The 12,652-nt window shown below is 46.9% G+C and overlaps 1 protein-coding gene across 3 annotated transcripts in view; it reads left to right on the top strand.

The window, feature by feature from the left end:
* The first annotated feature begins 3,618 nt into the window (after positions 1-3,618).
* FLNB (filamin B) overlaps positions 3,619-12,652 on the top strand; it is an 88,462-nt gene continuing 79,428 nt past the window's right edge. For 2 of the 3 annotated variants that reach the window (XM_074549814.1, XM_074549813.1), the window contains exons 1-2: positions 3,620-3,761; positions 6,604-6,678. The gene's annotated coding sequence lies outside the window, so the exon portion shown is untranslated. Of the gene's footprint in view, positions 3,762-6,603; positions 6,679-12,652 lie in introns of all 3 variants that reach the window. The other variant, XM_074549815.1, reaches the window with a different exon arrangement.

Raw genomic sequence — 12,652 nt, 5'->3', positions numbered from 1 at the left:
CTGTTTTTTAGCCATGATGGTGAATTTGTAATGACAAGGTTTCATTCTGAATGTTTCAGGATTTCCTGATTGGTTCTCATGCAATTATTTTGATTAACAATGAGGTTTTCAGACCAACTTGAAAGGGTCTTGGAGCCTTAGGAATAACCTGGCTCTTGGTTATTCCTCTCACTGGGATTACTTTCTGCAGCTTTCTAGCACTGGAATCAAATTCTTTGGAAATCAAAGCAAACTACATCTTAAAAATATTTCATATCTCCACCCCCCTCTGAGAAGGGCTTCTTTAAGTTTAGAAAAATGCTTGTACCCATGTGAAAAAAAAAAGGCATACGATTGGAATAAGAATGAAATCCCTGTGTAATTTTTTAATGAAAATATGTATTTTTAATAAAAAGATAAATGCTTTAGGTGGTCATTTCTGCGAGAAGGCAACATCTGAAAACAGAAACTGAGAAGTATTCAGGGCATTTCTGATTAAAAAAGAAATGAGATCTCCTACTAGAAATGTCTGGATGTTTCTCTTTCATTTATAAATATAGGAGGGAGCTTAAGGAATTAGGAAACATCCATTAGTGCTGTTTACTCAGCTTTCATTGTTCTGTTCTTATCACTTAGATTTTTTACCCTTTCTTTAAGATGATGTGGAAATCTCAGGCTGGCTTTAGCGTGCATGCCAGCAGATCCCCTCCCCAGCACTGCCACCCCCACTGAACTGTCTGGGAAGGTGGAAGGTGGATGCCAACCAGGGGAGCCTAAACATCTGCAGTGTCACACTGTGAGATGTCTGCTGAGACAGGTCTTGCATTTACCATGTCCTAGATTGATTTTCACCTTATCATAATTTAAATAGAATAGTGGATTTAAGTGTCATAGTGGCAGAACAGACTGACAATCAAGAGGGTGGTTTTGATACAAGCTGAGAAGCCTGTAAATGAAAAAAAACCCAGTTTTTGCTTTCTGTGAAGGTGAAGCTTTCTGAGTTCAAGCAGTTCCCCAAGCAAACTGTCCAAGTTGAGCAAACACTGGCTAAAGGTAAGTACGTGTAGCAGAGTATTTTCTTTCACACCACCAAAAGTGGAAACATAAGCAGTGTGTCTGATGTCATCTCCATACAGATGGGTTTGAAATGCTGGCTCTCATCTGAAACATCATTACCTTTACAGTGAACTTTTAAAAACTCTATTATTGCTGCTAATATTATGTGTAGGTATTTTAGAAGTAATTTCCCCGGACTCCAATAAAACGTTCTAACAGAGTTTTGTTCTCTAAACAATTTTAACCCATGTTTTGCCTTTTGGGGAGTACTTTTGGCCCCCAGGCAACACAGAAGAAAAATTACTGGCTAAGTAACACCAGATGCAGGAGAGACTGCTGGCCACTAGACAGCTCCCAGATGAGAAGGCCTTACAGGTTGAAATACAAATATGTTTCGTAATGAAAGCAGAAACCCTCTTACTTTAGGGCACAGGGACCAGCCATGAAACACAGAAAGGTTTTTGTTTGGGTTACAGCAAGAGGCATCATTATCCATAATTACATTTTTCATACCTGAAATCAAAAACCCCAAAGCTGTCCTCCCTCCAGAGAGGTTTGGAAAATGATCTTAAATAGAAAATGATCTTAAATGTTTTTTTCTGACCTCAGGGTTGAATGAAAAACTGCTGCAGCCCCTTGATAAGGGTGTGTGCATGGGGATTATGTGTCAGCCACCATCTCGTGCCCCATCAGTGGTGCAGCCTCAGAGATTCCACGTGTCTCTGCAGTCACAGCCTCCTGCTCTGCAGAAAAAGGCAAGGGGGCACCTCTCCCTCTCCCTCCCTCAGGCTCCTATTATTGTGGTCAAAAGTCACCTTTTGCATGACTCACAGTGCCTGGGAGCTGAAGGGGTCTGGCTGTGGTATGCACGGATGGTCCTTTGGGAATCACCTTTGGGCTAGGAAGAGACTCTGCCAGGTGCACCCCCTCTGGAGGGACTGGCAGAGGGTCATGTTATCTATATTGGGCTAAAATGCATTGGATTGACTGAAGGGTCTCAGTAAAGCCTGTGCCTGGGCAGCTCACAAGTGAAGCCCAGCCACAGGCTGCAGAGTGGGACATGGTGGCATCAGAGCCTGGGTTACAGGAGCCTTGTGTTGGTTGTTTGCTGTGAGCACCATGTCACCAGTGATGAGAACCCGTGTGGGTTCCTGTGGATGCATGGCTGGTGCACCAGAAAGGACACAGGCTGAGCAGGGGTGGGCAGCAGCTGGGCTCAGCATGGTGAGTGCCAGTGCACAGTGCCAGTGAGCACTGTGCCCACAGGGCACTGCAACACCCTCGGCACAAAACCTCCAACACAGCTTGGAGCTGCTGCCTTCCTGCTGGCCCCATGAAATGCTCCTGTCCCTGCCACGTGTGGGACAGGATGTGTGTGACATCCTACAGCCTGCCTGCCTGGCACATTGTCCTTTGGAGGAGAATGGTGAGTTCACACCTGTCCCTTTCCTGTGACTTCCACTAGGGCTGGGCAAGAGGGCAGTGTGGCAGCACACTGTACTGAGCCATGATTTTATGCCTAGCAAGTGGTGTTTGAAGAAGCCTTGCACGGGCCCAGATTTAGCTTTGTTTTTGGGGGGGGGGGCAGGAGTCTGCAACTTCCCATGTGCCAGACCTGAACAGGCTGCAGAGGAACAGGATGGTGGCTGAGGGTGAGAGTGACTCCACAGCCAGGGATCGGGGGCAGGACTCAGTGCCTTTAAACCCAGCAAATGTTTCCATTGCTCAACAGTCACACAGCAGAGGAGTGCAAGAGGAACATGGAGGTCAGGGTTGACATCATCATGCAACCATTTTAAACATCTTGCTGGAAAAAGCAGCACTTGGAGTTCCTGATGGCTGCCACTACTCTGCCCTATACATTTTGGTAGTAGCACATACAGAACCCAGGGCTGGTGTGCAGAAAGATGGAAACTCAGTGGGCTCCGAGGGCAAAGCAGAGACAACTTCTCACCCATGCTCTTGCACAGGCATCTTGAGCTGGACCACAAAACCCCATCACCAGGAGCCCCTCTCTGATCAAAGCAAGGAGGGACATGGGTGCCCAGGCATGGGCATGGCCAGGCTAGGGCTGGCTGGGGTTTCCTGGCAGCAGGGATGGGGCTGGGGTTTTCTGGGGCCCCTTCTCAGTGTGCTCTTTCAGATCTGGGTATCTCCTCTGCCAGAAGCAGTTTCCACTCCCTTCAATTTCCCAGGGGCTTGGTGAGACAGGGAAAAAAGTGCTGTCAAAGGTTTTCCCCTTCCCTTCCAAAGTATAAGCCCCTGGGGTTCCCAGCAGGGATTTGGCAGCCACAGGAATGTGTGGGAATACACGAGACTTCAGGACAGGGCTTAGGAGTGTGTGCTGTTGTGAGAAATGTCTCACTGAGGACTTCTTGGCATCACACTCACCCCAAGTCTCAGAGCAAAACTGCTCATGCCGACCCCCCATACCCTGGTTTCTCCCAGGTGCATGTCCTTGTTTTCAGCAGCCTGAAACAAGGGTGTGCCCAGAGTCCCTGGCGAGGGATGAGCACAGTGCTGCAGTATTCGCCGATATTGTGCCTTTAGGGCGTGAAGGAGTTAAACTTTTCGGATGGAAAGCGAACCGAAGATCAGACTAGCAGCCTGGTGACCTCCCGCCGCTGGGACAGCAGCAGCAGCAGCTCCCAGCCCAGCCCGCAGTTCTATCCATCCATCCATCCATCCGTCCGTCCGTCCGTCCGTCCGTCCGTCGGCGGGGCGCGGTAGGTGCGAGGGGCGGCGGGGGCACCGTGTGGGACCTGCCCTGGGCTCCGGTGGGACCCCGGGGCTGGGGGCCACGGCGGGGAGGGGGCTCCGTGGGATGGAGGGGGTGCACGGACAGCTGTGCCTGTTCTGCTTTCAGAAAAGGAGTTGTTCAAAGTGAGCTTGTCCCGACATTGCCCGGGGAATTGTGATTTCTTGCCTTTTGGGACACCCGGTCAGCAGATCCCGAGAGTTTGGGAAAAGAGAGTTTTGTAGTTGAACTCCTTGCATGCAGCAAGGGAGGACACTGTGGGTTTATTTCTCCCCGATGAGGAAGAAATGACAGCTGCATGATTTAATCCTTTCCTCTGATGATGGTCAGAGATTTACCAATAAATGCAAAAAAGCAGCCAGTCAGTTTACAGTTTCTAAACAATGGAAGATTTTTTTATAAGTGGAAATTCGGGGTTTTTTCCCCTTGAACTGAAAACATTGTGGTATGATTCTAAGCAGTATAGCCTGTTGCGCTAAGTTGTCTCCCTGGCTTTTCAGTTTATTGAGCATAGTAGACTCTCTGGTTCAAAGACAAAGTGTCAGTGATCTGAAAGTTTATTTTGCAGTAATAAAGTGCTATTGTTTTACCTAAGGATTTGCATAAACATTTCTCATATAATTTACATTGTAATGTAATCATTTTATATGATAGAATTATCTTGTTCAAAAAGCATGGCTAAATCATGTCATGATAGTTTCTGGTGAAGAAACAAGGCTTACTTAATATAGTTAAAAGAAAAACAAGAAGAACCACAATCCTATAAAACTAAAACCAAAATATTATTCTGTTCTCTTCACTGCAAGAATATCCTCAACCCTTATGGCATTTTATGTTTTTCCTTAGAAAGAAATCAGAAGACATATTTCCCTAAAATTTGAGACTTTTTTAAAAACTGAAATGCTCTTGGGATGGTGTTTGAAGGAGGTTGCCAGGCTGCTCAGCGGTAGTTTCTGCCCAGGCGAATGGAAGGGCAATCACCACATTTCAGTCAGAAAAGCTCAAATTGCTCTTTACTGGCCCCCCAGTCGCTAGAACTTGATTCCCCCAAGGTACTTTCTGGCCAGAGATGACGCTCTTGATTACAAAAATGGAGGTCTCCTGGTAATTGCATTTGATTTATTCTTCCGTATCACGGAGAACGAGTCAGCGTGATTCTTTGGAAGTATGAACTCTTACAAATGCTAACGTGTGGGGAGAAAGAAAACAGCAATTTTTATTATCTTCTTAACAACAGCCCACAGGAATGGGCTTTGCAGTGAGTGCAGTTTACAAGTTCCCCTGCCTCAGCTTTGGCCTTTCCTGAGGGCTGCTGGCACAGACAGAAACCCTGACTGGCCAAAAATCCATCAGGGGAAGCAATAATCAAAGAGGGGGAAAGGAGGCCGTGGGATGCATTAAGAAAAGAGCTCTAAAAGGTCATTAGTAGAAATGCAGAGGGGAGCCCCACTCCTGAGGGTACCCCAGAGACAGCCTGTGGCTGCTCAGTAAGATCCAAGGGGGATCTGGAGCATCTCTTGGGGCCAGGCAGCACCTGATGTAGGTGACATCTCATGGTTCCCTGGTTATTTGTCTCTTAGGACTGCTAAGAAGTGATGCTGTATGCTATGGCTTTTGTCATTGACTTAACACCTTTCCACAATGGTGGAGTCTGCCTCTCTATCTAAAATTAATGTCACAGAGAAAATGTCCTGAGGCAGGTGGGAATTTGTCTGAGGGGGGCAGAACCTGCCCAGGCTGGTGAGGTTTATTCAGCAGGGACTTGATACTACTCTCATTCAAGTGGATAATAAAACTCCCATTGATGTTTTTAATCACTGATGATTTCTGTGGGCTCTCGATTACCACTGCAGGCATGTCCAGAGTGTTTGAGTGTGTGGTGGGGGGTGCACAGCGTAGAGAAGTCTGCTGTATCCTGTTTTTGTAAAGGGCTTTTCCTCTTAGTAGTTGTAGTGAAAACAAACATGTGGGAGAACAATGGTACTTTTTTTCTGTTTTCCTCTAGATTTTTAAATACAACAAAAAGCCAATTAGAATTAAATAAAGTGCATTAACATAAAAGGGATTCCTATATGTTAATAAGGAAAATGAGCGTAACTACTTGAACATCCAGTGACAAGCACAAAGGTCATTTGCCTTCTTGATCCCAGCCTGTGTTTTTCCAGTTGAAAGCCTATTCATTAAATACCTGTGAAAACAGAGTACTGGTAAAGAACAATGCCTGTGCCATAAAGTTGTTATCTGTAGGAGAGTTCACACCCCAGAGAAACACCCTTGCATGCTGCTGGGCACTCTGCAGGCTTTGGAGTTGGCAGCTCAGCAGGGACCAAAGGGGAGTCTGCAGAAAGGATTTCCTTTCTTCAGATAAACGCAACGGTATTGTATTTGTTGTGTCTAAAATGTTTTTCAATGAGCAAACGAGGATAATTCTAGTTGCTGTAAAAATGGAAGTAATAGTAAAGATGTTAATGCTTTCTAGGAGTCAAAATTGGAATCACCAATGAATTGCTCCCAAGAAAACAGGAACTAGGATAAAGTACAGTATGTGAGGTGGGACAACTGCCTTCAACTGCTCCCATTTAAATTACATGTGTTTTAGAGAAAAATCTGACATTGATTCTTCCTTCCATATGAGAGGTGGAGGATCTACTCTAAGAGATAGTTAAGGGTACAGTTAGCTGTTTGCAAGGTAAAATTACTACTGTTTGAACATATATTGTGTGGCTGCTTAGCTGCAGCTTTCTGCCATGAGTCACTCTTCCCCTGGGAAGTGGAAACCCCTCACCTCTGACATTGCTCTCTCCATGCAGGTGCTGCAGTTCACGACCACATCTGGCCTTCACCTTCTCAGCAGCAGATCAGGATCCCAAAGCCCTTCACTACAGGTGGGTTTCCTGTGCCACAGTCATCATCCTCCCTGCTGCTCTCCCTTTCTCATTGTCTTTTCTGAGTGGCAAATTGCAGTTTTCAGTGTGTTTATATGGAAGGAGATTATTCATGCTGCTGACAAAGTCCAAGACTCCTCTGACAGAGTAGCTTGCACTTGACTTTTTAAAGATACCATATCCTGGGCTCTCCAGGTATCACAGACTTAGTTTTGCTTTATCACTGGTTTAATAAACTGGTGTCACTGGTTTATTAAAAAAGAGCTGCTTGTCATTGTTGGCTGAAGTGCAGCTGTGTGTGGACACCAAGGTGGGGACACTTTCCAGATGCCATCCATCAGTGGGCAGGTGAGAAAGGCTGAGGAATATTGGTAGGACCAGATTTCATCCCAGTGTGTTCTGTTTCTGTTGAGGTCAAAGTGCTTTGTGAAATCAATATGAATTTTAAGGGATTATTTTAAGAGAGGGAGAAATGGATAAGGTACAATTATATCAAAGTACCACATTGAACATTATTTGGAGTGTAAGATTTTGGATTTATTTTGAAACAACATATCCTTTCAAGAATTGGTATGCTCTTATTCAGTTCTAACACATACTACAAAGTCAAAAAGAACAGTTTAGAAGAGCCTGAAACCAAGGGAAGCAGCTTTTTGCCATCATTCTCCTGAGAACCGTATGCATCAGGGTTTTGGCTCCAAGTCATAGTGATGCTAAATTTAAAAATCCTTTCAAAACAGGGCTCAACCTTTCTCACAACTCTCTTAATAAAAAGCTCAATGTTGAAGTGATAATGTTCGGAACAAAGAACACTTAGTATAAACATTTAGCTTGTACTAAATAAATTACACTTGGTCTTACAGTCACGTTACTGGTGACAGCTTGTACAGCCTGCACCCTTCCCCTGTAATTCACCAGAATGAAGCAAATATACATTGTTGGGAAAAATTTCTTGACTTTTGTCAAAGAGCCCAACTGCTGTCAGCAAACATATTGTGGGAATATGAATCTGGAAACAAACAGATCATTAGAGGGTAAGTTAAGGTTTTGTGATTTAATTCTAAACATGTTGAGTGAGTGAACCAGAGATGTGCAATGCCAGAAAAACTGTGCACCAAAAGGGTTTTTTTCTTTAATGAAAGCTGGTATTTTTATTGAATACAAAGTACTTTGGGTGACAAAGATGGCTACGTATGGAAAATATGAAGTTTTGCTTGTTCTGGAGAATCATGAAGATCATTTGATTAGAAGTAATGTTGTGCCAATGCAAGTTTAACATTCTTTCCTTGTGGAAATTATTCATCCATTTACAGAACTGTATTAAAGTACAATAATTTTCCAGTATGTGAGGAAAAAGAGAATATATACAGAGGATCTCTGCTAGGACAGGAAGTAGTGATGTGGGCTTGCATCTCTGGTTGGATATTATCCGTGCTTTGGCCTGTTACAACTGTACCAAGGGTTGAGAAAATGAAACAGCTTCCCCAGTCAGAGCATCTTTTTTGGGAAAAGCCTGAGCTGAGGCTGTGGTACTGCCCAGCCTGCTCTGACTGCCACAGCCACTTGGGTCAAGGACCATCAGGAAGGCAGGGAGCCAGAGGAGCTCTTTGCAGTCTCATGAGAGGACTTGGAAATCATCTGTGGAATCCTGAGAGGGCACAACCGTTCTCAGCCTTTTAGAGAAATGTAGTCATGTCGGGGCAGGAAGGAGGAAGGGAGCCAGGCCCCACTCCCCAGCATGAGACCCTGCATCCCTTGGGATGGGCCAAGTGCCTGTGACCAGGCTTGGGTCTCTTCTGGCCTTTCATTCTTGTGACACATGTCGAAGCCCTCCCCCGTGTCTGGACACATCACTGCAGAACGGATATCCTCATCTGCCCCTGCCCCTGTTCTGCAGGGACAGCCACAAGGCGGTCTGTGTCCTTGTGTACTTTGGCAGATGCTGGAGCTTCGCTCTCTCAGGGAAAAGCTGCTTTGGTCTCTTCCCTTCCTATAGCCAGACAGCTACTGTCTTGGCCTCAGTGCTCTCTGAAAGGCAGCCTGAGCTGCTCTGCTGTATTTGAGAGGAGAGGGCTACAGTGAGGGAGCAGCAGGAGATCTTCACTTCAGAGTGTACCACAAGGCCCATGCCGATCTGGAAGACTTCACAGCTGGCTCATCTGCCAGGCACCTATCCCTGGAGCACTTGCTTCAGTCAATAGCAGCTCTGCCATTAATGATTGCCTGCAGTGTCAGTATAATGAAAAAAGAATATCCTTTGAGATTGTCAACCTTGCCTACCCTCTAGCACATTCAACTACACCCTGTATTTCTCTAAATTTCAAGGATTTGCTTCCTGTGATCTTCTTTGTATCCCACTGGCAGCATTAACCTGAATACAAATAGGAAATTATAAGACATTTCCCAGAGTCTTTGACAAGATAGCAAAACACTTCTCTTTCTTAGGAGCAGAAAGATATTTTTTATTGGAGTAAATGCCCCTGCAAAGCTGGGCATTTTGCAGAAGGGTCCCTTCATGACCATGTGCCAGAATCTTTCTCAGTGCAGTCAACACACCTCCTCTTGCCTGGCCCTTCTGCTGGGCTGTCTGCAGTGTGGTCAGGCTCCCAGTTACTTCAATACTGTGTTTTAGATGCTCTTAATTTTATAACAAGATAGAGGTTGATCAATACTTCCTGCTACTTCCTGCCTTCTCTCACCACACTGGTTCAAAGAGTTATTAAATCAAAAAGTCCAGCCAGCTCTGTGAATCCAGCCCAGCACTCAAGGGTATGGTTATGAGGGATGCAGAGGATGTACTGATCCTCAACTCAGGGTGAAGGAACAGCTTTTTGCTGCTCTTCATTTCTCTCTAGGAGAGAGCACTGATGAAGGAACAGACTGCAAGAACACGAGAGCACTGCCCAGAGATTTTGGGCTGTTGCGAGAAGATACCAGACAATAACTTAAGAAAATCTGCGCATTGGAATCTGAGGTTCAGAAGTGCTAATGGCCAGGATAATGTGTTATTTATTGCAAACAGGCATCTGGAGTGGCCTCAAAGGCCTGGATGTCCGACTGCCCTGCTACACGCATCAAAACCCCTCTTCAGAGTCTCAGTCCCAAATTCAGTCTCCAAAGCCAAACAGTGATGGTATCACATTCGCTTTTCATTTCTGTGTGGGCACTGTGCCCATGCAGTTATAACACAGCTGAGTCTGATTTTCATATAGTTCATTGTTTACTTATGATTTACTATAAAGTTGAGCTTGTCTTATTTATGAGCAGCCATGAAGATATGGGATTTCATCCACTGGGTGATGACTCATTCATTGGGTTGGACTCTTTAGCTCCTAATACGTGACATATTTTGGACTATTGGATGAACAGCATTTCTGCATGAGCCCAAATTAAATTAGGTGAATGGAAATAATTAGTTGTTTGTTTTTAAAATCATGTTTGTAGCTGTGTTTGTACTGGGTCAACTCCGGGTTCATTCTAGCAATGTGCACGAGGGCAGGATGGGTTGCTGTACTCTATGGTGGAGAGGTGATGAGCAGCATTTCTGAGTCAGACGTCTAAACACGCCAGGGGCGACTTTGCTTTGTTTCTGTTGCACAAGGAAGAGCTTTGCGGTGATGGAGCATTTGATACTTTCTATGAACTTTAATGACTGCAAGATTTCTTGCACTGCTGCAAACAATTTGAGAAACTAATTTGTAAAATCACTCATAAAAATCTCATGTTCTTTCTGTAATAATAAAACTCCTCGGCTGGAAAAAGAAATACAAATCCTCAGAAAGAGTAGCTCAGCAGGAGTGTACTTCGGCCGCTCTTGTCTTGGGCATGCTCTCCCCTCGTGTGGGTGCGTCATGCCCCATGAGGTCAGCAGGAAGAATTCATGCACAGGCAGAAATATCGCCCCCGGTAACACTCAACTACATAAGGAAAATGAGAAGTTTTAAAAGCCTTTTCCCCCTCTTCCTGCCCCCAGCTCTGAGGGATGGGACCAGGACCATGGGAAATGTCGGAGTAACTTTGTCGCAGTGAGAGGTTGTTACGGCTTACAAGTTTTTACAGCCAGGAGCCCTGCCAGCAGAAATTTATGCCTCCATTTCAGCAGTAACGATGCTTCCCAGAGCTGTCAGCCGGCAGCGGGCTGGGAGGCAGCAGTGGGGCGTGTGGGGGACTCGCCATGACATAATCACATTCCTGCGGCATGAGAAGATACTCCCAGGCCGCAGCAGGGGCAGCACAGCCCCTTCCCTGCTCCCACCCCATCACTGAGGTTCTCAAGGCCTGGGGAGTGCAAATGAACCCATCGGCTCTGCAGGCTTTGTGTGATTTTGGGGCAGAGTGGCTGGAAAGTTGCCCATTGGAAAAGGATCTGGGGATGTTGGTTGACAGCATCTGAGCATGAGCCCAGGTGAACTCAGGTGGCCAAGAAGGCCAGCGGCAGCCTGGCAGTATCAGTGACAGTGTGGCCAGCAGGACCAGGGCAGTGATTGTCCCCCTGTACTGGGCACTGCTGAGGCCACAGCTCAAATCCTGGGTTCAGTTTTGGGCCTCTCATTACGCAAAGACATCGAGGGGCTGGAGTGTGTCCAGAGAAGGGCAAGGGAGCTGGGGAAGGGGCTGGAGGACAAACCTCCTTGGAACTGGCTGGGGTGTTTGGCCTGGAGAAAAGGAGGCTCAGGGGGAGCTTATGGCTCTACAGCACCTGAAAGAAGATTGTAGCCAGGTGGGGTCAGTCTCTTCTCCCAGGTGTAACAAGTGACAGGACAAGAGAGGAAGCAGCCTCAAGTTACACCTGGGCAGGTTTAGATTGGATATTAAGGAAAATTTCTTCATCTAAAGCACTGTCAAGCACCGGAATGGGCTGTCTGGGTCAGTGGTCGAATCACCATCCCTGGGAGTGTTTAAAAGCCATGTAGTTGTGGCACTGAGGGATGTGAGTTAGGGGTAGCCTGGCAGTGCTGAGTTAATGGTTGGACTTGGTATCTTAGAGGGATTTTCCAGCATAAGCGATTCTATGGCTCTCTGATTTCACCGCTGCGGGGTTTTTTGGTAGGGATTTTTATCAAATGAAACCAATAGGGCTTTTCGCTGGGGCTTGTCCGGCGCCGGGAGCGGCGGCGCCGCCGTGAGGGCCAAGCCACGCGGGGCTCTGTGGGCCGGCAGGGGGCAGCAGCGCCAAGGGCTGTGTGGGGGCGTCTCGGCCTGAGGGGGCACGGAGCGCGGGCATGGGGCCGCGGGCACAGAGCCGCGGGCATGGAGCCAGGCTAGGCTCCCAGGCACCCCCTGCCCACTTCATCCATGCTCCTGAGAGCTGTCAGAGTGGCTGGATCTGCCGGGAAGGGAAGCCAGTCTGCCCCTCCTCAGACAGGGAAGGCGTTCTCCAGTTGTACTTGATCGGTTTGCAGCTGCTTCATCACCCTCTGCCACTTCGCTACTGGAACTTTGCTGCTGTCAAGGAACCTGGGAGAGGATTTCTGCTTTGCAAAAGGAAAATTTGCAGTTGCTGTGAGAACAGCAGAAAACTCAGCACACCACTGCCAAGGCTGGCGAGGGAACAGGAGGAAGGACTCTGTGGGGCCAAACCAGCCTGCCACAGAACAGGGAATGGCGCATCCGTCTGTATGGAGCTCCCAGGCCCTGGGCTGTGGCTGTGTCAGGGCACCTGTGCCAGCTGAGCACCAGCAGTACCAGTGTATTAACAGCCACACTGGTGATTTTCCCACATGATTGAAGTCTTCCACTGTGGAGTCTTCCCACCTACTGCTCCCAGAGAGACTGAGATAACACAGGTGTGCTGGCGTGTACCCTGCTCAGCCCCATGCTTTAGGACACAGTCATACCAGCTGCTTGCCAGCTAGCCATAGCCATGCCAAAAGAACTAAAGTCCATGCAGAACAGAGGAAGAGTTTTACATACAAAGTTCAACAAAGAGAACACATATCCAGAAGACAACGTCTGTGCAGAGAACAGAAGGAGA

This window comes from Zonotrichia albicollis, chromosome 12 (assembly GCF_047830755.1).
Source record: "Zonotrichia albicollis isolate bZonAlb1 chromosome 12, bZonAlb1.hap1, whole genome shotgun sequence".
In the NCBI taxonomy this organism is placed as follows: domain Eukaryota; kingdom Metazoa; phylum Chordata; class Aves; order Passeriformes; family Passerellidae; genus Zonotrichia; species Zonotrichia albicollis.
Note: the sequence above shows the minus strand (reverse complement) of the source record. Positions and strands in the feature narration are given on the sequence as shown.